This window comes from Orcinus orca, chromosome 7 (assembly GCF_937001465.1).
Source record: "Orcinus orca chromosome 7, mOrcOrc1.1, whole genome shotgun sequence".
NCBI classification, from domain to species: Eukaryota; Metazoa; Chordata; class Mammalia; order Artiodactyla; family Delphinidae; genus Orcinus; species Orcinus orca.
Genome location: NC_064565.1, coordinates 108,817,579 through 108,824,280, shown reverse-complemented (window position 1 = coordinate 108,824,280; position 6,702 = coordinate 108,817,579). Strand labels below are relative to the sequence as shown.

Sequence of the window (6,702 nt, the reverse complement as noted above, 5' to 3'; positions counted from 1 at the left end):
TTTATTTTTCTGATAGTTTCCTGGCAACACAAAATGATATATTTACAATTCTCTTTTTTCATCACATATGTCAGTATTGATCTCTGCTCTTAGAATTGAAAGATGTGTCTTACCTATATCCACTTTTTAAAAACCCCTCCTTTATAGGTTACATTATAGTATTTAGTTCATACTAACCTATGTAACTCTATGCGCTGTGCTTATATATTGTCTTAGCCCATTCAGGCTGCTATAACAAAATACCACAGACTGGGTGGCTTATAAACAACAGAAGTTTATTTCTCATAGTTCTGGATGCTGGTAAGTCCAAGATCAGGGTACCAGCATGGTTGAGTTCTGGTAAAGTCCCTCTTCTGGGTGGCAGACTGCTGACTTCTTGTATCCTCACATCGTAGAAAGAGGGCAAAGGAGCTCCCTGGGAAAACTATAATTCGAAAAGATACATGCACCCCAATGTTCATTGCAGCAGTTTTTACAATAGCCAAGACATGGAAACTACCTAAATGTCCATCAACAGATGAATGGATAAAGAAGATGTGGTATATATATACAATGGAATATTACTCAGCCATAAAAAAGAATGAAATAATGTCATTTGCAGCAGCATGGATGGACCTAGAGATTATCATCCTAAGTGAATTAAGTCAGACAGAGAAAGAAAAATATCATATGATATCGCTTATATGTGGCATCTAAAATATGACATAAATGAACTTATCCACAAAACAGAAACAGACTCACAGATATAGAGAACAGACTTGTGGTTGCCAAGGGGGAAGGGGGTTGGGGAGGGATGGACTGGGAGTTTGGGATTAGCAGATGCAAACTATTACATATAGAATGGATAAATAACAAGGTATTGCTGTATAGCACAGGGAACTGTATTGAATATGCTGTAATAAACCATAATGGAAAACAATATGAAAAAGAAGAAATATATATGTATAATTGAATCACTTTGCCATACCGCAGAAACTAACACAACATTGTAAATCAACTATACTTCAATTAAATAATTTTTTTTAAAAATGGAACTTATCTTAAATATTATATTTTAACATAAAACATTTAAATATTTAAATGTGTTTATTTGTTCATATTCCAATGTAAGATCAGGACATTTTCTTTGAGAATGTCTACCAATCACTCTAAGAGATTTGTAGTATTTGAATCCTAATATCTCTTGGAAGCAAGCTCTGCTTGGAACAATACATTTTGGGTCACTGTAATGCCACACTCCATGAGTGAATAATATTGCCCAATAATTGACCTATTAAATGGCATGAAAAGAAAGTTTGTCTGAAAAATTCCTTTTGGTGTATAATTATTACATTCCTAGAGTAGGCATTGTGTTAATAACATTAGAGTTGATTAAAGAAATGTTCATGCATATGTGAACAGAGCTGTTGCTTTTATGCTACAAATCCCTGCCCCCCTGCCATTTCTTGGCATTATTCAGGGGCAAAGCAATAATGAAAATATCAAATAATACTAAAGAAATAAAAATCCAAATTATCCGCAAAATAATTGTTTAGTTTATATGTACATGGCACCTTCCTCTGCATGTAAAATTTCTTTATTGGCCTTCCACAGCATTCTCTGTGGGAGTTTAAGTCCCCCTTCCTCCAGAATTCCCATCTGACAGGTGAAGAAACTGCTTTAACAAAGGGTGAATTGGGTTTCTGCTCTGTGCTACTCAAACAGGTTTTGGGGGTAGATTCCAAGTTTGGTAACTTTGATGTTCTGAGTTGTTTTCAAGTATTCTCTTCGAAACTGAGTTATTTGTAGTGAGGTGGATGGACCTAGAGTCTGTCATACGAGTAAGGCAGAAAGAGAAAAGTACCGTATGCTAACACATATATATGGAATCTAAGAAAAAAAAGGTTCTGATGAACCTAGGGGCAGGACAGGAATAAAGACGCAGATATAGAGAATGGACTTGAGGACACGAGGAGGGGGGAGGGCAAGCTGGGATAAAGTGAGAGAGTGGCATGGATATATATACACTACCAGATGTAAAAGAGATAGTAGTGGGAAGCAGCCTCATAGCACAGGGAGATCAGCTCGGCGCTTTGTGACCACCTATAGGGGTGGGATAGGGAGAGTGGGAGGGAGACGCAAGAGGGAGAAGATATGGGGATATATGTATACATATAGCTGATTCACTTTGTTACACAGCAGAAACTAACACACCATTGTAAAGCAATTATACTCCAGTAAAGACGTTAAAATAAAAAGCGGCTTATTTTTCATCTCTTGGGTCAAAGTAATGATACTTGATAAGAACTTTTTTTCTTTTTTAATCACTAAGGGTTAGTATTAGGACAGAAAATAAATATACAAATCCTTCTGGAGTCTTGTTATTTATGGGTAATGACTTGGTATAACCAGTAGAATCCAAGTACTTTCTTTTTAATATATAAAAGAACACTTGTGTTCCCCATACCTAGAGGTGTACTTTGTCAACATTTTCTTGTATTTGCCTCTGGTCTTTTTTTTTTTTTTTTTAATAAAAGAAGTAAAATGGTCCAGTTCTTTTCAATAAAATTCTACACATATACACTAAGAACAAAGAACTATTTTGACAGTGCAGAGAGTTCTCAGAAAGAGAGGCCCAGATTAAACAAACAGTGAGTGCCGCTACATCTACTGCCAAAGGAACAATAGTGCTTGGGTGATATTTTCCAGGCAACCCCACAGCATAAATCTTTAATCCCACTGCCTTTCATGTGACATTTATATACAAAAAAAAAAAAAACTGTTTATAGTGCAGCACAACCTTTTCTTGTGTTCATTAGGGTTTATCAGGGCCGCCAATGCTTTGGTTCTTACGATATAACTGTTCACGATACGTCAGCAAATATTATCGAGGCATTTTGCTTTTGTTCTTTGTTTGGATTCTCACCAGAACCAAATAAGGGGCTGATGTACTCATTATAAAACAAGGTCAATGGCAAGAAGACAGAGGACCTTACACAGCCCATACTTACCGACTCCAGGGTCTGAGCACCAGGGAATAGTTTTGCATCAGGCCAGAAGGGAAGAGTTTCTCTTCACGGTATCCATAAATTTTGGCTTAATTAATCTTCACAGAAAACCTAAGCAGGATAAATCTGATTTCATTTAACTAAAACTGGTCGAGGAATAGATAAACTGGCATGCTATATTAGAAAATAATCTGCCCAAGTTAGGGAATAGACTATGTTTTAGCGTCATAGATCTGGAAAAAGGCCATTGAGAACGATTTTCCCATTTATTGAATAAATTACAAAGCCAATTTACAGGAATATTCAGCCAACTGTATAAGGCTCTTGACTGCAAATGATGAAAACCCAACTCAAACTAGATTTTGTAAAAAGAATAATCGGTTGACACAGCTAACTAGAGAGTCAGAGGAGGTGCCCTTGACCTTGGGCGTAAATGGCTCCTATGCTCTTAGATATACTTCCCTCTGCCTGGCCTTCCTCTAGTTCTCTCCCCGGGAGGTGGTGCAATGGCCCCCAGATGTTCCAGATGCCTGCGGCTTTCAATGCTCATGGTTATAGAGAAGGAGTGGCTGCCTCTCATGACAAGAGTCCTGGGAACATTATGATTGGCTTAGTTTGAGACACATTCCTGATCTAATCACTGTGCCCAGAGACATGGGCTCAGTCCTGTGGGGGACCTAGTGTGGGTTACGGCCATCTCTTCAACAGGAAGGCGGTATCAATTCCACCTGCACTATGTGGTTTAAGGAGGCTTCTATAGGACGGTGGAGGGGTCGCTCCCCCAAGGAAGGCATGGTGACCAGGCCAGAAAAATATATGCCCACTGCCTGTCATTGACAGGTTTAAGTAGAACATGAGGTACATGAATCCCAACTCCATGTTTATTTGTATCGATTAATTTGTAGTTTCTGTTGTCTGTCTAAATCAGTGTTTCTAGTCTAGAGGTGGTGAATATGTGTGTAAATGCAAAAATCATTGCGCACATCTGTGCTTGGAAGGCTAAGCGTTAACAGAGGAGTAGGCTTATGACCAGAAGGAGACATCTCTTTACTAAGAGGTTTATAAATGGATCGTAGACCAAAAAATACTGAGAAACTTTGTTTATCACTAAGGCATGCTGTCTTCTCAAGATGGTTACATGTAAATTACTGTACAATTCAGCAGTGATCTGGGCTTTAAGGCACTGTCTGATGGGCAAACCAAAAAATGCACAGTTGGGATAAGGAACCTAATGTCTGGAGTTTTATCTGAAACTTTTGAGTGTAAAGAAAGAAACTCATAAAACAAGACAAAACAAACACCAAACACTGGTTTGTGTTTTCATGAGAATAAAAGATGCCTCCTGAGATTCGTATCTCCTTTGCCGACAATCCCAGCTGGAAAAAGGAAATTTAGCAAGCGGAAACTTTTTTAGTATTCTGGAAACCTGCAAACTTCAAAACAGTTATGTTATTATTTCTCAGTTTTTATTCAATCAGGTCTTCTTAAATGTCCTCATACTTTGAGTAAAAACAAAGAACAAAGAGTAAAGATTGCAGTGGAACTATTTCTGTCCTAATGTATTAAAGAGTTAATACACGAACACATTTCGTTTGAGTGTGGCACCATCGCAATCTATGTGAGGCAACAGAAGAGAGAAGATGGTCTGTCTTTGTTTTCAGGTGTCAATAGTTTTTTGAGTACCTTTCCCTCTGCCCCAGAGCAGTGGTCTTCAGACTGTACTGTGTACCACAGTCACTTGGAAAGCTCATTAAAGCCCACGGTGCTTGGCCTCACCCCCAGAGTTTCTGATTCAGTAGGTCTGACGTGGGCCCCAAAATGTGCCTTTCTAGCAAGTTCCTATGTATTCCTGATGCTGCTTATCTGGGACCACACTTGGAGAGCCACTCCTCTAGACAAATCTCAAGGCTCTGCTCCGCCTGAGTCATCATGATTCATAGTTCCAGCTGAGAGGTGGCTTGAAGTTGCTCTGGGGGCATCATTAACCAGAGTTTCTAGCAGTGGTGATGGTCTGAATTATGACATAGGCATAGTTCCAGGAGGGCAGCTTTGGGTGAACACAGGACTCAGGTTCATGTGTGGGGTAAAGTGGCAGGGTTTTCATTCTTGGGAAGAGGTACCAAGCAATAATTAGGCAGGTTGTTAGGGCTCTCATGAAGCACTCTGGATTTTAAAAGCAGAGTTCCAGGACTACCTAGGAATTTGAGTGCCAGTTAGGATAGAAATCTAGTTGAAGAGCCTGGTGCATGTGATGGGGTCATAGGAAAGGCTGAAGCTGGAGGCTGTGTGGATTCCCAAGAAACTTCCCTTGACGAGGTGAACCAACAGGGCCAATTCTAGCCCCAGTGCATGAGGGAGGCTGGTGCTGAGTGAACACTGAGACAAGACAGAGGATGCAGACCTATCTATGCATGTGCATGTCATGACTGGAATTAGGGCAGGCAAGGCCTATCTGCAAAACTATTTTGTTTCTCAAACTTTGTTTGACCTTGACATATACTAAGAAATACGAAATACATTATAAAATGGTACACACACACACACACACCGTGCAGTGTCCTCTATTCTGTTTTGTACTATCTATTCTATCATATTTTATTGTTTCATGAAAATTAGAAAAACCCTTTTGCTATCCAATAATTTTTGACCCACAAATGGGCACAGAACTGCAGTTCAAAAACATTCACTCAGAACTTGCAACCTGTGCCATACGTAGCCTCGACCTACAGCTGGCCCTCCTGTCCCCAGGGCAGCAGCTAGCGCATCACAACCAGCTGCAGAATATTTTATTTATTTATTTATTGTTTATTTATTTTTTTGTGGTACGCGGGCCTCTCGCTGTTGCGGCCTTTCCCGTTGCGGAGCACAGGCTCCGGACGCGCAGGCTCAGCGGCCGTGGCTCACGAGCCCAGCCGCTCCGTGGCATGTGGGATCTTCCCGGACCGGGGCACGAACCCGTGTCCCCTGCATCGGCAGGCGGACTCCCAACCACTGCGCCACCAGGGAAGCCCCCAGGTGCAGAATATAAAGTCACTTCCAGTTAAGAAGCCAAGCTGTACCTGCACTATTACTTTCTGGAGCACCACTTCCTGGGTTAGAATCCTCCATTACAGGACTCCTGGGCTTATTGGACCCCCATGCCTTGCACAAGTTTTGGTTTTGACCTCTTCTGACATACTTAGCAACCTTCGAGAAGAGACTTTCTCCTCCAGGTCTGGCTTTGGGAACCCTCTCAGTTAGGCTAACCCTCCTTCCTCCACCCCTGAGGTTGGACCCAGACAAAAAAGTAAGTCATGTCTTCTAATCCTGTTTTCCTTTATATGGTCTATCAACCTAATTCCTCTAGCTGAAAACCAGCTTTATCTTCCTTTCTCCTTTGTTTAATTTCTCTTCTAAGTTAAATGTCTGGATGACAATTTTTTAGAAGCTTTTATTTGTGTTAGAAATAATAGGTAAATAAATTAAAATAACTGCTGATAAATTCCAGCTGATAAGCAAACAAAACCATACTAGTGTGAGAAATAAAACCATGGTCCTTTTCAATAATGAATCTTTGCTGCTGTCTGTAGCAACTGTAATGTAGAAAAGATGGATGTTAACCAATCAGTCAACCAACCAAGCAGACGAAATTCTCATCAACCCAAGTTTTTGAAGAAACATGGCTTAGTTAAAGCCATTTACAAACAGAACCAGAATAGATGACATGTTAATGAGC

The 6,702-nt window shown here is 40.2% G+C and overlaps 1 long non-coding RNA gene across 1 annotated transcript; it reads right to left on the bottom strand.

The window, feature by feature from the left end:
- Nucleotides 1-287: 287 nt before the first annotated feature.
- Nucleotides 288-5,232, bottom strand: LOC125964932 (uncharacterized). The gene is made up of 3 exons (XR_007478248.1): nt 4,671-5,232; nt 2,991-3,098; nt 288-424 (listed from the first exon to the last, which is right to left on the bottom strand). It is a non-coding gene; the product is annotated as an uncharacterized LOC125964932 (long non-coding RNA).
- Between the last annotated feature and the right edge of the window lie 1,470 nt (nt 5,233-6,702).